This window comes from Lissotriton vulgaris, chromosome 2_1, assembly GCF_964263255.1.
Source record: "Lissotriton vulgaris chromosome 2_1, aLisVul1.2, whole genome shotgun sequence".
Lineage (NCBI taxonomy): Eukaryota > Metazoa > Chordata > Amphibia > Caudata > Salamandridae > Lissotriton > Lissotriton vulgaris.
In genome coordinates, this window is record NC_141687.1 from 1,236,262,891 (window position 1) to 1,236,283,829 (window position 20,939).

The window sequence follows — 20,939 nt, forward strand, 5'->3', positions numbered from 1 at the left end:
ATAAAGGGAAGGTGCCTTACTCCCTTCATCTACACTGAACCTCTTTGATCAAAAATATCTCTTAGGTAAGCACGCTAAGCACTAAAAGACAATTTAAGTAGTGTATGGAAAGCTTTTCCTGTGCTCGCTCGTTAACACTATGCTCGAGTCTATCAAATCAATAACAGAGTATACGCACAATAATTTACTGAAATAAATCAGGGGAAATCCTTGGGGTTGCTTTAAACCAGATGGTGCATTTAGACAGTGTGAACGAGTGCGCATGATTTGAGCCAATGATGAAATCACACGGTGTCCAACTAAATTAAACCCATCTACAAAATTGAAAGTATACATAGTCTACCAAATTTGAATGACTGTTAGCTAAACCATTTAATTAGCATGAGGTAGGAAAGCTTTTTTAATTAAAAGCTCAAACTTTAAGTTACAATTCCCTACCTTTAAAATGAAGTCTCCCAAATGTTACGCTAATCTCCATGACGCTAATTTCCATAAAGTATTTGTCATTTAGATTTATGTATGTAAGGATATATATGTATTGTTATTTATTGAACCTATGTGTACATTGTATATGTATATTTATGTGTATGTATGTAGAGTGTGTTCACCACATGTAATGTATTTGTTTTCCAACCGTACATCTTTATCTGTTTCCTATACTACAATATAAGTCTGGCTAATAGAAAGTTTTTTATCAATCTGGGAACACCTTGTTGTCTACAAAGAAAATGCCTATGCAATGAACTGTGTTTTTAAAGTCACTTAAACACGTTTTTATTTTGTTTAGAAAGAGTGGCTGACTATCTACTAGTCCTGATGAAGACAAAAGACTTTGTCGAAACGCGTTGACACACAGCCCTATTCTTCATAAAAAGGAAAACGAAAGATCCTTTTTTTATGTATCATGATGTGCTTCTAATATATATTCAAATAATAGCCACATGGATTTTTTTATGTATTTTATGTGATAAGTGTATTCATCTATTAAATTTCAATTATTTTTGATATCATTTCAGTCCATTGCATTACTTTTTATCTGGTACACATTTATGTTTTTATCTTTACCATTTAGCCAGCTTTTGTGTTTTAAGTCTGCCTGGGTATATGCCATTACATAAAAAAAAAACAAGACTGAGGACTACCAGAGACATTGGCCCTTAACGTATTTGAACATTTAAATTTCTTAAAACTACCCTGCCCCTCCACTCAAGTACATAAAAATTTTTTTTTACACTTTTTTAAACTGAATATCATTAATAACGTTTTTTTTAATCTTGTGTATATATATTGTATTTGTGCTTTTATGGTGTCTTTTTAAGAACCGAATAAAGATTATAAATTGAAATACATACAGAAAGTAACATCGGTGATCAGCTACAAGTTTTACTCCATTACTTAAAAATTGGATAAGTAAATAAAATAAGACAGAACTCTAAAGAACAAATCAGCAAAGGCCTATCCCTAAACAAATGTAAACTGTATGGCCCACCTTGATGGCTTGGTAATTAGTATGGCGCTAAAAGACTGGACCAGTTAAAATCACCACTTTCACAGTAACACAGAGATTAAATATGCAATTAAGACACCATAAAAAGTACATAAAAGTGTTGTACATTGACAAATATAACGATGGTACAATTTCAGCACAGACCTTCGAATTGCCCACATAGTACTAAGAAACTTTGCTACGGTGCAGACTACCAGTAAGTTAGAATCAGATTTTCGAATGCGCAGTACCTCGAGGTGGCATCAAATACCGAAACATTTACAGATGGGAACAAGCCATTTGGCCCTCGGCCACTGATACAGTGGGCAGGCAAAATATATATGACCAATTGACTCAACAGCTAAGGGAAGGCCTGGACAAAATTGTGAAAAAATGGATGGCTGACACGATGAAGCTGTACGGGAATTCACAGGAAGTGAACCAAATCTAGATTGCATGTACAGCTTCCTATCCCGGGGAATCGTAATCGCCTCGAGATATTGTTTATATAAGGAGGACAGTTTAAACTCCATGAACTCCATGGTTAGGCAACCCAAGGAGGGATATGAAAAAGAGGACTGAGCCACCCAATGCCAATACTGTTTCTTTACCAATTCCTTGCTAGGCAGCTGTGCTGGATCCTTAGGTTCCCACGGTCCCTCTAGACCGATCCCTTGTGAGCAGAGATTTCACCTTGCAAAACCAGGTAAATTTCTTAAAGCAATCAAATGTCTTCACTTCAGAGAGGGCAGCATCTTACGGGATCAACTGATGGGTCGAATTTAGAAGAAGCCAAAATAAAAGGGGGCGTTGCTTGGCCTTCTCAAAACGGTGGCTCGTGCTATGTCCAGCATTAGTGGGTGAAGAGGGGTGTTCTGCGGGAGTGAAACCAGGGCCCTCGGGAACTTTTTCTCTATAGTCAGGAGGCTTCCATCTTTTTCAATGCCCACAGTCCCACACCATACAGTACAGAGCCTACTGCCTTGCAGTCATATATACAGAGAGGAGCTGCTACCGGTTTACTAAGGGAGGTCCTATGCTCTTTGGTCATAGCCCCAGTTATCTCTCTATGGTGGAGAGTACTCTTCCATGCTTGTGGCTGCCAAGACACGTCATCAGAGAGAGTGATCCCCAGATAGTCAAAGATATTACTTTTTAAGGAATTTCAAAATCACTTTTGAACAGAAACTACCAGGGAAAACATTAAAGACAAACAAAAACAAGAGGCATTTAAAACAGTTATCGAAGGTCACTCTCTCATGAAATGTCACTCACAAGACATACTTGGTAAATACTCAATAATTGGATTTTTCAAGATGAAAAAAATACAAGAAGGGGAAAACACAATTCAAGAGGTAATGATTACCAGGTACGTGTCAGAAAACATAGATTCACATACTTACTTTTGTGAACATTAATTGGACTGAACTTGCCAATGAAAATTACATTATCCATTAGATGCAGGCAGTCAAGGGCTCTCTAGTGGAACACTGTATAAGTTATAATTAACTGTCACACTCTTTCATCACATCCGCTGGAGAAAAATTAAATGTTCTCCTTATATAGAGGAGGCGGAGCTAACAGAACTCAAGAGAGATGATTTTACATGCGGCAGAGTTTATCTGTATCTTTATAACTTTTCCATGTATGAGGTCTTATGGTCTGACTTGACGGTCTAGCTGTCACCAGACAACTATGTGAGAATCCCCAGGAGAGGGACTTTGGCCCCGCCAATATGTTGATTGGGCAAAAGTTGTGTGCTTCCTCAAAAAAGTGCTTGCCCCCTCTCCTACGCCATTTGCTAATTCTGTTTGTCTCCAGCTTTCCTACCTTGACAGTTTAGGGGCACTTACATGACATTAGAATACTATTAAAGTGTCTTAGATAACAAGATAACTTCTGGTGTTTTTCTCTAACAGCAGCACACATGGGAGGAGGTGGTCATTAACCTACATGTATTTTAGCTCTGATTTGACAGTGCAGCTGTCACCTGACCTTTTATCCCACACCAAATGTGAGAAAGTGGCTCTATATATACTGAACCAGAATAAGGTACAGTGTGTATAGAGTCCACAAACCCCAGAGGTATAACAGAAGTTAAAGCCAGGTGTGACCTTACTCTCTTAAGTGGTAGCTTGGTCGAGCAGCAAGGCAGTACCAGAGGACAGTGTAAAGCATTTGTTGTACGCACTCAGTCAGCAGAAGGTTTCACACACTCAAAGACTGAACTCCAGGCCAATTATTTTTATATCAAAGATATAGTTGTTATATTTCTAGAACCAACAGGTATCAAAATATACTGTTCTCAATATGAGAGGTCTCAGATGAGTACTTTGCAGAAAGGCAATAAACTTTATAAACACAATAGGTACAGGGGTTGCAGTAGTAGGCAACACAATTCTACATACAATTTAACATTGAGTTCAATGGATTTTCTTGTATAAACACAGTTGATTACTTTGTAGATTACTTTGGTAATTCCAGGACTGGCTCCTAGACTCAGTCCTGGGGTCTAAGCTGAAAACAGTTTATCAAAAATGTTTTAGGTATTGCAGTGATTTTTCAGGAATAAAAAGATATTTTAAAAGTTCACACTTAGAAACTTTTTAAGAGAAATCTGGCAATGTTATCCAATGGGATAAAGTTCAGGTTGCAGGTTAAGGCAGAGGTAACGGGACCCTCTTGCAGTGGGTCCCGTGGATCCAGTTTTTCTTTCCTTCCACACGAATGGCTGATCTAGTGGAAAGAAGGACGAGGTGTGGTCCGGTCCACCTGGGCTGTTCGTTTTTTGTTCGCTGGAAGTTGTTGATCAGCACGTAAGATCCAGGATCGATAGGATGCCCTGGAGCTTCAGAGGCCTGGGTTAGACTGTCGTGGACCTGTTGGTGTAAAACACGCAATTTAGCCGTCAATTCATACAAGTAGTCAAGCAAAACAGGGTGCTCTACCTCACTGAGCGTGGTGGGTCTGGGCACCCCCCCATATGTTGGCCGGGCGGCCGAAAACAATTTCATAGGGACTGAGTTTCACTCTCGAATGCACGGTCATTCTGGTGGATAGAAGTGCTAAGGGCAGAGCGTCAGGCCATTTAATACCAGTGCTCGCTTGAATCTTGGCCAATTTTAGTTTTAGGGTGCCATTGTAGCATTCTACTAATCCAGCTGATTGGGGGTGGTTTGCAGCGTGGAACTTTTGTCTGATGCCTAGCCCTTCACACACTTCCTTCATCACTCGTCCCACAAATTCACTCCCATTATCACTCCAGACCATTCTCGGCATTCCAAACCTGGGGAAGAATTCCTTGACAAGGGCTTTTGCTGTGGACGAGGCAGTATTGTCCTTGAGGGGATATGCTTCTACCCATCTTGAGAAGGCACAGACAAAAACGAGTACGTATTTTAAATTGTTGCACCTCTCCATGTGTATGAAATCTAGCTGCAAAACCTCAAATGGATACGTAGGAGGTGCAAAATGACCAGCTGGAGTTGGGGTTCCCCTACCAGGGTTGTGTTTCAAACACACCATGCAGTTCTTGACCACATTCTCTGCACATTTAGGGATTCCAACATTTTGCCATACTGGAGCCAACAACTTGCAAATCCCTTTCACGGTGATATGGGCCATTCCATGAGCCATTGTAACCACTGCAAGCACATACGCATCGGGTAACAGCCATCTCTGATGCTCTGACAATTCCACCCAAGAACCATTCGCATCCAATCTACCCTTGCTTTCTCTCCATTCATTCACCTCTTTCTCAGTGGCTTCGGATTGTATAGACTTCACACTCTCAATCGTGTCTTCACACATGCCAACATCACCAATCCATCTCGCAGGACCTGCAACATACATTCGACTCATCACATTCCTTGCAGTTTCGTTCGCAACCTCCTCCGCAAATGCATTTCCACGACCAACATCATCAGTCACCTTCTTGTGAGCACTACATTTTACAATCGCAACTTGTAGAGGCAAGGTCAGTGATTCAAGAAGCTCATTCACTAGCTGACCATGTTGTATCTTTGCACCATGCGAAGTCAGGAACACACGTTCACGCCACAAAATGTCCAAAACTATGAGCCACGCCAAATGCATACTGACTGTCAGTGTACACATTCACTTTCATTCCTTTTGACAACACACACACCCTTGTAAGTGCAATCAATTCTGCTGCCTGAGCTGAGTTATGTGGAATACGTGCAGTTTCAACAACTGTATGCAAAGTGGTGACAGCATATGCTGCAGTTGTGTCACCATTCGGGAGCTTGAAGCATGAACCATCCACCCATAAGGTACCATCGCATTCAACAAGAGGGGTATCTTGGAGGTCTATTCTCCCTTTTGTTTCTTCTTCTGTTCTAAGAAAACAATCGTGTTGTTCTTCAGCACTCTCTGCCTCAACCGGAATTGGCAACAATGTGGCTAGGTTTAGTGTGCTGCATCTTTTGATGTGCACATGGCTCGCTAACAAAGTTAGTTAGTAACCTGACAATCGAGCACTAGTTATGTGCTGTGTCTTGGTTCTGTTCAATAATGTGTCCACTGCATGTGGAACTATGACCACTAATGTGTTATTCATCACTAAACCAGCGGACTGTCGAATCGAAAAACAGCTGCTGCTGCTGTTGCTCTTAAACAACTTGGCAATGCTTTAGCTACTGGATCCAAAGTCGACGAAAAATATGCACATGGACGCTGCTTGTCTCCAAACAACTGTGTCAACACTGATAATGCACAACCTTCTCGCTCATGGACATACAATGTAAAGGGCTTACTGTAGTTGGGGGTACCCAGCACAGGAGCCGAGCATAATGCTGTGCGCAATTCAGAAAAACTTTTCTGACACTCTTCAGACCAAGGCACAGGATTGGGTGTACCTTTACATGTTAATGCCACCAATGGTTTGACCAGTAAAGAAAAAATTGGAATTCACTGTCTACAGTACGATGTAATACCCAAGAAAGCACGCACTTCTCTCTGTGTTCTTGGCACACTTAACTTTGCTATTGCCTGGATTCTTTCTGGGGTCAGTTTCCTTCCCTCCTTCGATAAGAGATGACCTAAGTAGGTCACTTCTTGTCGACAATATTGTAGTTTAGACAGGGACACTTTGTGATGCAGATCACACAAATGACGCAACAACGACAACGTGGCCTCTTTACATATTTCCTCAGAATCTGCAGCAATAAGCAAATCATCAACATACTGAATGAGTGTAGCGCCTTCAGGTAAAACAATCGTATCAAGCTGTGTTTTTAGAGCTTGACTATATATCGATGGACTTTCACAGTAGCCCTGGGGAGCGCGTTTAAAGCGGAAGCTTCGTCCTCCTAAACTGAAGCCAAAAATATCCCTAATTTCTTCAGCAATTGGAATGCTGAAGAAAGCATTCTTCAAGTCAATTACCTAAAAACAGGTTGAAGAGGCTGGGATCATAGTCAGCAGGGCAGTAATGTCAGGAACAACTGGAAATTGTGGCACTACTATTTTATTCACCTCTCTAAGGTCAATCACAAATCTGTACACAGGTGGCTGAGAGGGGTCAGTTCTTTTCAAAACAGGCAGGACAGGACTATTGCAAACATTGCCTCTTGTCTCTTCAATCACATCTTTTTCAATCAGATCGTAAATGATTGCTAACAACGCTTGTTCTCCTTCACTAGAATTTTTGTATTGGGGAATTCGTGGCATCCTAACATTAGCTTTTTTTTTTTTTTATTAAATTTATACTTTATTGCACTTCCAAGTTACATACACAGCCGACATCGCCTACAACCCGGGGGCCGGCGGCAACAAAGAAAAAAACCATTCTCCAATCCCCGGGTGCGGGTAAGTTACACAGCCATAAAGACCAACAGCCTAAGGGCCTGGCGGCGAAACTGCAGGTGTTGAACAGGTGTACAGAAGCAATCGATCGTAGCATCTACTATTGGATGACCGCAACTCATAAGCAGGATGCACACCCCACCGCACCAACAATATCAGACCCCAGGGGAGCAGGACGCGCCAGATTGGCAGGATCAAAATAGCCACCTGTGAAGAACTGCGTAGAAACCCAGAATCTAGGGGAACAGCAACAAGTATTCAGGGAATGGTGAATAAAGGGAAGGGGACCCCCCAAACAATAGCAAACCCACCCACCCCAAGAAAGAACAAGCCAGACTACCGAAACCCGTGCCCACTACCCACCACCCGCCCCGTACCTCAACCATGTGTCCCTCAGACAGACCAAGGGAGATCAGCAAGCGCCCGCTAGGGCGGGATTACGCCCTGGGAAGGGGACAGAGGTCGCCATAAACCAGAACAGCTGTCACAAGCAACTCTTAACGCAGAAACATCTCAAACAGTCAGGCACGAATCACCACACTGTCACAACTGTAAGATCTTCAGCCGGCACACTCCTCAACCACCGCTGACTCAGCCCCCTCCTCCTGCAACAAATCTGCCTCCACACTCTCAGGATCCGACTCACCATCCTCTTTCGCACTTTGAAACGCTCGAAACAAACCCCAAAAGTTTTTGGGCCTACTCTTTGGAGGTAGGAGTTCGCTATACACCTCTGATTGCGTGCAGCAGTAAAGCAAGTCTGTTTCCCACCGTTTTCTAGTCGGGACTGGTCCCCGCATCCAGCATAACGCCACCAGTCGCTTTGCCGTCAATAACGCCATGTCCGCTAGTCGCCGCATAGCCACAGGAAGTGGTTTTGAAAAACTAAGTAAGGCGAGCGCCGGGTTAGGCAAGATCGTGTCACCGAGGATAGCACTGAGGCCCGCAAAGACCTCAACCCAGTACTTATGTATGGCAGGACAGGTCCAGGCCATATGGAGAAAGTCTGCTGTGTGAAAGTGGCAACGCTCACACTCCGCTGACTCTCTAAGGCCATACCTATGCAGCCTCTCGGGCGTATAGTAGACACGCTGTAGGAATTTAAAATGCACCAGACGGTGCCTACCATTGAGCGAGATTTTCTTGGTATTAGTCGCACAATAACGCCACATGTCGTCTGAGATGGGAGATTGGAGGTCAGCCTGCCAGGCCAAACGGGCCTTGGAGGGGGGATATTTCCGTTGCCTGTCACCCAGTGAGCGAAGGGCCGTGATCAGTTTGCGAGCGGAGGGGGTCTTGATGACATAGGTGAGTTCCGGGACCTCCGGCGGCTCAGCCAGGTCCGGGCCTAAAACGGCAAGGGCCGCTCTACGAACCCTGTGATATTGAAAACTATGAAGCAGCGTTGACCCGGGGCAGGAGTGAAGGACCTGCTGCAGCGTTTTCAGAGTGCCGTTTAAGAAGAGATCACCCATGGTAAGAATGCCTAGGTCACGGAGTGCCTTCAGGACGCCCTTCTCAGTCAGCGGAGCCAGCCAGGCCGCCCATTCTACCCGGAGCAAAGGTGAATACAGCAGCTTGCAATCCCGGGAGCCAATCAGTGCATGCCAAGCATGATTCGTGGTGGCTATAGAGTCCAGATTGCCGACCCTTCTATCAGGTGGATAACACACTGTCGCCGGAAGCGGGACAGGGTCTGCAAAGAGTCTCTCCAGTTTCACATGAGGGATACCCGGGTCCCCATGAATCCAAGTATGCAGGTGTGCGCCCTGAGCAAGTCTGTAGTATCGCTCCAGATCCGGTGCCCCAAGGCCTCCCTGGTCGTACGGAAGGGTGAGTGTTTGCCACTGCACCCGCGGCTGTTTGCCCCCCCACGCCAGGCGGACGAGTGTTTGGGTGAGTTGCCGGAAGAAAGCCTTGGAGAGGACTACTGGAATATTCACAAAGAGGAAGAGGAACCTGGGGAGTACCACCATTTTCATGAGCGCAATCCTGCCCATGAGCGAAAGCGGGAGCCTAGACCACACTTCGACGTCGTCTACCAGTTTGGAGTAGGCCACACCATAGTTCTCGCGTATCAGGACTTCCGGGTCCGTATGTATGCGTATCCCCAAATAGCGGATAGCATCCGTGGTCCATTGCAAGGGGTACTCCGAGTCGAAAGGGAGCGTCACCGGCGTCAGGGGCAACGCTACTGACTTATTCCAGTTGACGCGAAGACCAGAAAGAGCCCCGAACCTAACCACCTCCCGTAGCACCGCAGAGAGATTAGTCTCCGGGTCCCGAACATATAGCAGAGTGTCGTCCGCATAAGTGGAGATACCGATCTGGTACGTCGGGAAGTTGATCCCTTCAAACCGGTGGTACTCTCGTATAGCGCAGGCGAGCGGCTCCGCTACCAAGGCATACAGCAGGGGAGAGAGGGGGCAGCCTTGACGTGTGCCCCTCCCAATATCGATGGGAGCAGTGACCAGGCTACCTATCTTTAGCCTCGCAGTAGGTTTGTAGTATAGGGCGCTCAACATTTGCAAAAACGGCTCTCCTAGGCCAAATTTACGGAGGACTCTCAGCATAAACGGCCACTCAACGGAGTCAAAGGCCTTCTCCATATCCAAGAAGATGGCCACCGCTTTGTGTTCGTGTTTGACATGCTGGATTGTGCCCAGGACCGTGCGAATATTATAAGTGAGATTGCGTGAGGGGACAAATCCCGCCTGCTCCGGGGCAACCAGATCCGGAACCAGCAACGCCAAACGAGTCGCAAGAACTTTAGCATACAGCTTCGCGTCCACATTTATCAGCGATAGCGGCCGGTAGGAGCCACACTGATTCGGGGGCTTGCCAGGTTTCGGGATGGTAATAAGCAACGCCTCTCTCATGGATTTCGACATGCTGCCCTGCTGGCAGATGTCATCGAACAAGAGCATCAAGTACGGGACCAGTTGCTCCTGGAAGGCCTTATAGAAGGACACCGTGAGACCGTCCGCACCAGGAGCGCTACCAGATTTCATGCCCTCCAGCGCTTCCGTTATCTCCTCTTTCTGAATGGGGGCCATTAGAAACTCCCTCTGCCAGTCAGCTAGGAAGGGCATTCGGATGTAGCTCAAGTAGTCGTCTATTTCGTCCGCAAGGCGTGCGTCCCTCGAGGAGTAGAGGGCAGTGTAGTAGGCATGAAATTCCGCCAAGATGTCCTGCTCCTCCGTAACCACCGCCCCAGTAGCCGTCTCCAACTCCTCGATAACCAATGGGGGCCTACTGTTGCGCATAAGTTTGGCTAGGAGTGCACCAGGCCGCTCCCGTTCCCCATACACACGCGCCGTCGCGTATTTGCCCATATGCTTAATTTCCCTGTCCGCCTCCTCCTGAAATTCATCTAGCAGGGACTTAAGCGTGACCATATTGGCTGCGTCCCCCGTGTCTACCGCCTGATTATCCAGGCTAGAGAGCTGAGTCTCGAGCACTTGCAGGCGTCGCCTGATAGCCTTGAGCACCCCAGAGTGTTTCGCCATAGTCATCCCTCTGATGAAAACTTTAAAAGCGTCCCAGAGAACTTGGACGCTGTCCACTGAGCCCACATTGGTCGCGAAATAGGTCTCTATGTCTTCGGCGAGTTCCCCTCTGAAAACCTCATCTAAGAGGGAGTACGGGGGGAACCTCCACGTGAAGGGGGGGATCCTCCTGGGAGGAGCCACCAGTTGCAAGAGCAAGGGCGAGTGATCAGACAGCGTGCGCGGGAAAACCGTGCAGGCTTTCACCATATCTAGCAAAGAGCGGGAAACAAACCAATAATCTATACGTGTGTGAATGTTGTGATAGGCCGAGTAGTGAGTGAACCCACCCCGCCCCGAGTGTCTATGTCGCCACACATCAAGCAAATCAAGTTTCACACATTCCGACAAAAGGAGGGACGCAGAAGCAGCAGGGGACCTAGGGGGGCCCGCAGATCTGTCAAGGTCCGGGTTCAGCACTAAGTTAAAGTCCCCCCCCCACAGCATTCTAGCGCCCACAAACTGCCTGCAACTGTCAGCAAGCGAAGCATAGAACTCCGGGGAGTCGTAATTTGGGCCATACACATTCACCAGCAGAAGATCATGATCCTTTCCAACACAGCGCGCAACCACAAACCTCCCTTCAGGGTCTACCGCCAGTCGGGTCAGTGACAAACGGGATTTGGGATTAGCCCATATGAGCACCCCCCTAGCGTGTGTCGTGAACCCCGCAGCGACACAAGCGGGGCCAAGGCCCCTCACCTGTAACATAGGGCTGGATAGTGGCAAATGTGTTTCCTGCAGTAACGCAAGGTCAATGTGATGTCGATGCAAATAGGCTAAGACCTTCCTGAGCTTGCGGAAATCGTTGAGCCCCCTTACATTCCAGGACAGTAATCGCAGGGAGCTCGGGGAGCACTCCGCATTCAATGATTCAACAGTCGACATGGTAGATTAGAAGGAAAATGTTGCAGAGCAGACAGCGTGGCAGACACAGTGCAGTAGTCGGCAAAAACATACCCCCCACCCGGCAAACCCTGAACCCCAAACAGCATGGCAGCAAGAATACACAAGCACAACCAACAGCCACCCACCCACAGCCGACCAACCCCAACCCGGTCAGACAGAGCTTAGCACTACCCACCCTGAACCCACCCGAAACACCCCACTACAAACCCAGGACCCCCTAGAGGGTCGAAAAGCCGAAAGCGCAGGGGCAGAGGTACTGGCCAGACAACAATATACTCCAACAAAGGCCAGAAACAGTCGGTGCTCCCAGCCCTACCCCCATAGCGTTCGGCACCCCACCCACGCCCCAGCAATAGAACAAGCAGAGTGGCGAATAATCAGTCCCTACATACCATCGGGGGCACCCTTCCGACAACCAAGGAAGAACAGCAAAAGTTCGAGCCCCATTATGTGGCACCACCCCGAACCAGGCAGATTAAGGGGCACAAACCAACATGTCGTGAAGGCAAAGGAGAGTCATATCAAAAACTGGAATCCAATACATACAGTGACAGTAAAATAGCCAAGCCAAGCCACGCAGCGTGAGACAGTTCAGCCTTGGCCCTCCGAAGATCTAGCCTCCTCATCCTCCGTACGCTGACCCCTCGGGTTGTTGCGCTGTTCTTTGGCCCATTCCTTAAGCGACTTTTTCAGATCAGCCGGGTCGGTGAAAAAATGCGAATGTCCTTGTTTATTTATCCGAAGTCTCGCCGGGTATAGCATGGCGTAGTCGAGCCCCATGTCTCGCATCTGTTTCTTGTAGGGAGCGAACCGCTTTCGCTCCTCCTGCACCCTAGCAGTGAAGTCAGGATAGAGGGAGATGTTCATTCCTTCAAACTGCAATTCCCCCTTCTCTCGCGCCAGACGGAGGGCCAGGTCGCGGTCCCTGTAATTCAAAAGTTTTGCGATGATTGGTCTCGGCGGGAGGCCAGGCTGCGGCTGGGGTCCGAGAGTGCGATGTGCCCGTTCAACAATAAACATGGGGGAGAAGACGTCCTCCCCCAGGAGCTTGTGAAGCAGCTTCTCGACAAACAGTTCCATCTTACCGGTGTTGGTGGATTCCGCAACCCCCGTGATGCGGATGTTGGAGCGCCGCGAGCGCGCTTCCAAATCCTCCGTTTTGTCTTGTATGACCTGGAGAAGACGGCCGAAGTGCTTACGGTCCCTATCCCACTCCGTTTGGGCCTCCTCTGCCTCCGTCAGCCTACGCTCCGCCATGTCCAAACGTTCCGCATGTTTGTCCACCCTTTCGGACATCCGGTCCATACGGAATGATAAGGCGTCGATTTTCGAGCCGATCGCCGACATACTGTCCTGCAGGCCTTTCTCCATGGCGCCTAGCATCTCACGAATGTCCGCACAGAGCGAGCCCTCCGCCGCCTGCGCTGATGTTTCCGGAGGAGCATTCTCCGCGCCCTTCGGCCTCCGCTGGTCGAACGTGAGCTTCGGTTGATTTCTGTCTCCTTTCACCATGGTAGAGGTCCCAGAAGATATGGCAAGCAAAGAGCAAGAGGTGGCTCGACGTAGGAGAAGAGCCAGGGGAGCAAACTCCGCGAAGCAGTCCGGAGCAAAGCAGGGGACGACGGCCAAAGATGGCGGCCGCGAGCCTCGTGGCACAGACTAGTCCAAGGGGAGAAGCCCAAACTCCAGTGTCACACTACGGTGCAGGGCACACCGCGGGGTGTCGAGAAGCGCCAGTACACACAGAAGCACACGGCCCAATACCAGTGTCTTTCCAGTCCTCGGGGCAATCCGAGTTGCGGTGGAGCCCGTCAACCGGCAGCAGTAGGGCGCTACTTCCCGCGGTCCAGCCAGTAGGTCACTTCAGGGAGCCCCAGGTCTCCACCAAGGGGTCGCAGCAAACACACACGAGGCAGAGGGGCCACAGTGAACTGGCACTGGTGATGACCGGTCCAGAAACCGCACAGGGTAGTGGGTCGTCCGGCAGGACGGGGCCACGCAGGAACCTCACGCCGCACGTCGCGTTACGCAGGGCAGGCAGCCCCCAAGGATAGTCCGCGGATTGCGGCCTGGTCCGCAACTCCAAACACCGCCGGTCCGGTGATCGATGCCACCACCGATTTCGATCAGGAAAGGTGCCCCCAGCAGCTCCAGGGGTCGTAGAAGCAAATTCCGCTCTCGCTGGAGACCGCGAGGTGCCAAAAAGGATCAGTTTGATGGATATTAAAGGGGCTCAGGCGAGGAGCTCAGCACTCACACGTCTTGCATGGACGCCAGCAAGCTCCGCCCCCCCTAACATTAGCTTTTAATGTCACAACATATGGTGGTATTTCCAAGAGACCAACATCAATAGGACCAGTAGCCCAAAGTATATCAGGGAGAGACAGCAATTCTGTCGGAATTTTCTCTCTTGACAAATACATGGGAGATATGACTTCCTTACCTAGTGTAAGTTGTACTCCCAAAGGGGAACAGTACAAAGTCGCATACAATCTTTTTAACAGGTCCAATCCCAATAGGTTCTCACCACAACCTGTTGTCAGAATATGGGGTGCTTCGAATTCACAAGGACCAACAGACAGGGGCATAGGACATGAAATCGGGTTCCTAACCGGGGCGCCAGAAAAACCTACAGAAACATTCATTTCGCCAGACAAAGGTGCGCCAGGGAGTTTTGAGTGCATCATAGAACTCTTTGTAGCACCAGTATCCAACAGAAAAGGTTCTGACACACCTGATGTAATCACCTCAACGTATGGTCCACTCTGATCTACTGGAACTGAAACAACTCCCTCTCTTTGTCTATGGCTGTCCTAGCAATCATTACCTTCCATATACTCATCTTCTGCATAGTAATCATCAGCGTAGTACTGAGCTGTCCTACCAGATGCGTTATTCTGCTGATCAAACCTATTCATGGAATTTTGAGGTGGAAAGGAGCGTGTATTCTGAGGAACGTTTCCACGTCCTCTACCTCTAGGTGTTTGCTGAACACCTCTACCTCTTGTGTTTGACGCACCATTTGCGCGCTGTAACAAGATAGGGCAACTATACTTAAAATGACCCTCTTCCTTGCAATACGAACACTGATTGGGACCTACAGGAACGCGTGGCTGATTGTGCTCTACTCTTGGCTTTTGGAACTGTGGGGGTTGCTGATAATTATTCTGATAGTTATTCTGACCGACATTATTCTGGCCACTACCACCACGTGGCGGGTATGCTTGCTGTAACAGGACCTTCGTTTTTAACTCTTTAGTTTTCTTTTCTGCTCTTTCTTTCTCATCTTTGTCTCTATTTTCATAATATTGTGCAGTAGCCAATATCTGTGCTGAAGAGGAAACGGCCCAAGAACTCTCTGAGTCCTTCAACTTTTTACACAACTCTGGAAGTAGGTTGTGTACAAATTTATCAACGAACAGTCGCTGACCACCTTCTGTACTCATGTCTTGACCACTGTGGTCGACAAACGTTTCTTCAAACCTGGTGAAGAAATCAGACACCGTTTCATCTTTCTTTTGCTTACAAGCAGACAACTTATCCCAATTTACACGTAATTCGGGCATCAAAGTCTTCATATATGTAATAATTCTACCAGGGAGTTCTGCTACTAAAGGCTCAGGTTTAGCACCACCAACTTGTCTAGTATCAGCAGCAGTAATATTTGCCCATGTGTCGCCTAGCTCTTGATCATGATCCGTATGACGAATCTTTCCCCATAAAGGCTGTGGAACAACATTCCCAAATAACATATCGATATCAGCTAAATTCATGATACAGGAGACTGCAGTCTGTGATAATTCTTTGTAATATCCTGCAAGATTTTTACGGGGATCAGGCAGTGTCTGCTTAAAGGCTAATACTTCAGCTCGCTTCCATGGGACATGTACACACACACGCTGAAAATTAGGCTGAATAGGTGGGTTAGCTGCTAGGTCCCCCTCCCTCCATTGTGGGGGAACTTCTCTCATGGGATATTGTCTTCCTTTCTTCTTTGTAGAAGAATCATAATCAAACAACGACTTGGAAACACCTTCAGTTCTAAGGGATAACAACGTCGCAACGGCTTTCCTAACATCTGAACCCACAATAGTGCCTTTTGAAAATTCGAACCGTACATGGCTCAACTCAGGAGGACTAGAGTCCAAATCATTCTCTTCTAAATCTTCCATAGAAAAACACACATTTTCTCGAAAACGTACCTCTGCTTTGATGCTTCCCACTGATGGAAAACATCCATAACAGATTCTATATCATATATTGTCGGGTTAGTCACCCATCTATGTGCCAAACGATCCAATACTTCTTTCTCCCTAGAATCAGGCAGGAGGCTACGCAACTGTTTGTGTTCAGGGGTATTAGTCGGGCCTGCCGCTCCAAACAAAGGATATAGAAGACTAGAAACAGTGCTTGCCACTCTCTGGCGGCTAGACGGAGAAGTCGATGAAAAGACAAGTGGGAAGGCAGGGTGAGATGAGGCAGATGCAGAGGCAGTGTCATGAGGAGTACCAGGAGTGGTAGTCGATCCAGTATTTAAAGTTGCAGGAAGTATAGGAAGAGCAGGTGTAAAGGCCGGTGACCCTTGGGAAGGCTGCACCGGAGGAATAGGAGCCAGCTGAAGAGTAGCTGGTGGGTGCTGTGGAGGAACAGGAGGTATAACAACCATGGGTTGCACAACTAAAGGTTGTGGAGGTGCTGTAGCATTTTGCGCATAGGGGGGTGGTGAACTTAACAAATGCGACATTAGGGGATCTTTTTCAAGCTCTTTTGCTGCTTCTTGCTGAAGAGGCGGCAAAACTGGGTAGCATTTATCTATTACCATTTTACGTTGCCTGTGTAACTGCTCACTCATCTGTTCTTCTTCATTGTCTTTATACTGCATAGCAGCTTGCATTATTGAGATACCCCTTTCTCTCTTATTTTTCTTCGCTAATTTAATTTCCTTCTGTTTGGCCTCCTTACGCCACAGGCGGAAAGAGTCAAACATTGCTGGCCGGGCTTTCTTCTTAAAAAGTTTAACTTCGAGATTATCTAGGATTTCCGTATCAAAGCTACCATATTGGGGCCATTTTAAAACACCATCTTTTCTGGTGTATTTGATCCACACTTCATTGTATGTGATGGGGCCTACCCCATGTTTCACATATAATTCATAGGTTGGAGTTCCAATCGGAGGAACCGGACATGAGTCCTCCAGTCGGGAGTCCCTATTATTACAACCAAGACAAAACAAATTTCCAAGTCTGCTAAGACCAGGCATCTTCGCTCTCTAGTCTAGCTTCAAACTTCAAAGGATTATCGATTACGATATTTCTCGTGAATACAGGAGTCCTTCGGCTTTGGCGCTTGCAAGTTCCAAATCAAAGTGGTCCCACAAGGGGACACCAAACAAACTAAGGACTGGGAGACGCTCCACTTATACTTAACTGAGGTATCGATGACGTCACCAGAAGACTCGTCTAACGTTTCGCTCTACCAAACATCAATGGGTCCAAATCAGGGCGGTAGTCAGGGCAGCAGTCCTTCGTAGCCGTCGGGACGCGGGGAACCTCGCAGCAAAGACCTTTGGAACCATGTCGACATACAGGGGTCGCTGAAGTGGCTGGCCGTCCTCCGGAATTTTCACACGAAGCTCCTCACGAACATCTGGCTTGGACCGGTACCGCTGATACCGCCCCACGTTGGGCGCCAATTGAGGTACTGGGTTTTTCAAAACCGGTACTGATCCGGTAACCCAGCGGTGTCAGGGCAACACCCAAAGACCTCGGGTACTTTCCTGATTCAGACCACAGAAACACAAGCCTTCTAGGTGAAGTCGAAGATCGAATTTATTGGCTGCAACCAAGTAACAGGCGTCCTAGAAGTACAACAACACAGTGTGTATATTCTCAGGAGACTGCTCGTTTTTACAGAGCCGGCCTTCTCTTTTTATACACGATATTACACTTCAGGCAAAAATTCTTGGTTTTACAATTCGACCATAAACATATTTTCACAATAAAGAAAAAGCAAAGTCATGATGGCAAGCCCATATTTCCGTTTGTCCAGTTCGTGACAGATTACCTGGCCAGGCCCAGAACTTCCATCAGATATCGATGAAACCCCAATAAAATCGGGCACCTCCTCCTTGTAAAGGTAGCCATAAAGAAGAAACAGGGACAGGTGTGTGTATGATAAAGTGTGGTTTGTATGCGGTAAATGGTTTATGACATGTTGTGCCTTGATGCTAATCTTGCTCGGCCACTGGGTTGGGGACTGCCCGAACAGGTTTGGCTGGAGGCAGTGGAGGCAGCTCGCCCAGGTTACAGGGGAGTCAGGAAAGGTGGACGTGTCCTTTCAGCTCGAATTCGGCCTGGGTCAATTGACTATGTAAGGGCAACCACAAGATGGATGCTGCTCACAAAATGGAACCCGAGGGTTCAAGACAGGAAGTACGATTTAGGGGTGTTCCCGTCACTCAATCGTGACGCAAATGCACAGTTATAATGTCCTAATCATTACCGGTCTGTCAATACCAAATTTGTCATGGTATGATGATATTTTCTGACACAAGTGTTGGGCTTCGGTATCACATATAGCAGGGTTCATAATTTTGAGAACCACAAGCGGGTGCTCCTTTTCAGAGGAGCGGGTGCAAGTCTGGAGCAACCGGAATCACAAGTTAGATTTCAAGTTTCGTCGGCACAGGGGCCACAAGCCAACGGGCAAGTGACCGGGCCAACGCGTTGAGCCAAAAGAAGCAGAAGGGCCCCACGCAGCACTCGGTGAGTGTAGAGGGGTGAGCTTCAGTGCAAAAGAGGCTCAGGGCTGGGGCTTCTCAAACCTGATGCACAGCTTCGAGGGTCACTCGTGGGCTGCACGGTCAGCGTCTCGTGGTCTTTCCAAGATGGCAGGCCCCACGCTTCAGGTCACCTCCACGGGTCTCAGCTATGCAGGGACTGTGGATTGGGCTGTTAGAAGGCAGGCTCGCTTGGTCTTGTCGAACTCTGTCGCTCGAGTTCCGGCGGGAACTGCAACAAAGCAAACATCGAGGTGCTGGATGGTGCCTGTTTGCACAGGGTGGTCACTCCTTGACCACAAGGGAGATTCTTCAGTCTTCTACGTCGAGTAGGATGTCGAAGGGTCCAGAGTTTTGTTTCATAAGTTTCAATTAGGATAATCTGAGTACTTTGGCACTGCTCCCCTTCTTATACCAATCCAGGGGGCTGGATTACCTGCTAGGTCCCCTCCTATGGGTGGGACCCAGGTAGGGGGTGGTTACACCCCTTTCCCTTTGTCCAGGTCACGCTGGGACTGGGGCTGGGGTGCCCCAGAACCGGTTTGACCGGATTATGCAAGGGGAAGCCTTGTGCTCCCCAGGCAGTGTCTGGTTTCTTTCAAACCTCCCTGCTACAATCCACTATCTCCTGTCTGGGGTGGTGTGACACCTCCCTGCGACAGGAAAGCCTTTGTCCAGGCCTCCTCAGCTGAGTTTCGGTCAGCAGCAGGAGGTCAGACTTGTGTCTGTGGCAGAAGCGTCCATTTTTGTGATGCTGAGGCTCTTTTAAAATCAACCGCGTTTCAATAAAGTAACATGTCTTCTCCCTCTAGAGGGGTGGAATGCTATCCCTGTCGACAGGACTGTCGAGGGGATAGTATTCCAAATCGTATGACACCTTACACGACATGTTTTGATAAAGCCAAACCAAAGTTAACATATAACCACGAGGATTATAATGCACTTAATAGTATATGGTATGGCATTATCCCGGAACAGCTTAGGGAGTTGTCCCCGACAGCTGCAGACAGGCTCAGCTCATGCTAGAGCACCAGCTCACGTTAAACCACGCACTCTGCCCCCAGGATTGATAAGGCCTTCCATAGGAGTGACTCACAGGTTTATATGTGTCCAGATATAGGTTTAGATATAGGTATACTATATCTAAGCAAGAGGTGATTACACCAACTTGCCCCAGCTGACGGATCAGCCAGTTGTGTCAATTTAAGAACCAGCCAGGGGTGGCAAAAGCTATGCTGCAGCCCCTGATAGGCCTTGGTGGCACCTATGCCCTGAGCACCTATAGTGCATGGTACAGGGGCTGACAAGGAGTCCAGTTCCAATTGGGTTATGTACCTATAGTACATGTATGTGAATTTAGAGAGAGAACAGCAGGCTGAGGGTCTGGTTAGCAGGCCCACAGCCTCATTAAGTCAAAAACCAGTGAAGCAAAAAGCAAAAATTAAGGTGACCATAGGATAGCAGACCCTACTCTCCTACAACAACTTTTCTGGAATGGCTGCGATCTCTCTTCGGGGAGGGGAGAATGGACATGCGGATCAGTTGTCTCCTTTTCCCTTCTTCTTTGTCTTTGTCCCTGTCTCTTCTGGACTTTTGGGAGATTTTGGTGCGGTTCTGGGGGCCTTTGTTGGATCTCTTTGCTACCCGCAGGATGCTCTTCTGCTGAGGTTTTGCACCCATCTTCGTTGCAGGGATGGGTGGAGGGTGGATGCCCTGAGTTTCCCTTGGCCTCAGGGTCTTCTCTTTGCCTTTCTTTCCCCTTTGCCCTTCTCACCAGGGTTTTGGCAAATATCAGGAGGGAGCGAATGGTGGGGCTGTTGGTGGTCCCATTTTGTCCTTGCCAACCTTGGTACCCCTCCTGCTCAGTTTGGGCATTGCTCCTCCTTGGAGGTTCCCTCTGTCCCCTCCTCCACTCTTATTTCCTCATCTGTCTTACCAGGAGCTCAGGCAGCTGGCGTTGTGGGTTTGAAAATAGAAAGGCGAAGGTTAGTCACTTTGGGTTGTTCCTCAGAGGTGGCTCTTTCCATTCCGAATTCTAGGAAGGTCAGTACCCTTTGGGTTTATGGACAGCACTAGAAACATTTCTCTGGTTGGTGTTCTTCAAGGGGGTTTGTTCCTGACTGTTGTGAGGGGGGTTCTGTTTTCGAGTTCCTCCGGTATGGATTCTTAATGGGGCTGATCCAGCATTTTGGGAACTAAAAAATGTATCGTCTTGACCCAATTCATTACTCTACAGTCCCTTCCATGCTGGGTGAGTTTAAACCAAACTTACCAATTGGTTCATCATTGTTTATCCTTTTACTTTGGCGATGAAATCTTTAGTTAGTTCATCAGGGTTTGGCAAAACATTATCAGAATTTCTAAAATATCACCATAGAATAATCACTAAATC

At 47.7% G+C, this 20,939-nt stretch overlaps 1 protein-coding gene and 1 pseudogene across 1 annotated transcript in view; one reads left to right on the plus strand and one right to left on the minus strand.

The window, feature by feature from the left end:
- Window positions 1–20,939, plus strand: part of LOC147732424 (uncharacterized) — a 2,559,122-nt gene that overhangs the window by 867,401 nt on the left and 1,670,782 nt on the right. The gene's annotated exons all lie outside the window — the stretch shown is intronic.
- Window positions 14,583–17,029, minus strand: LOC147732425 (uncharacterized; annotated as a pseudogene).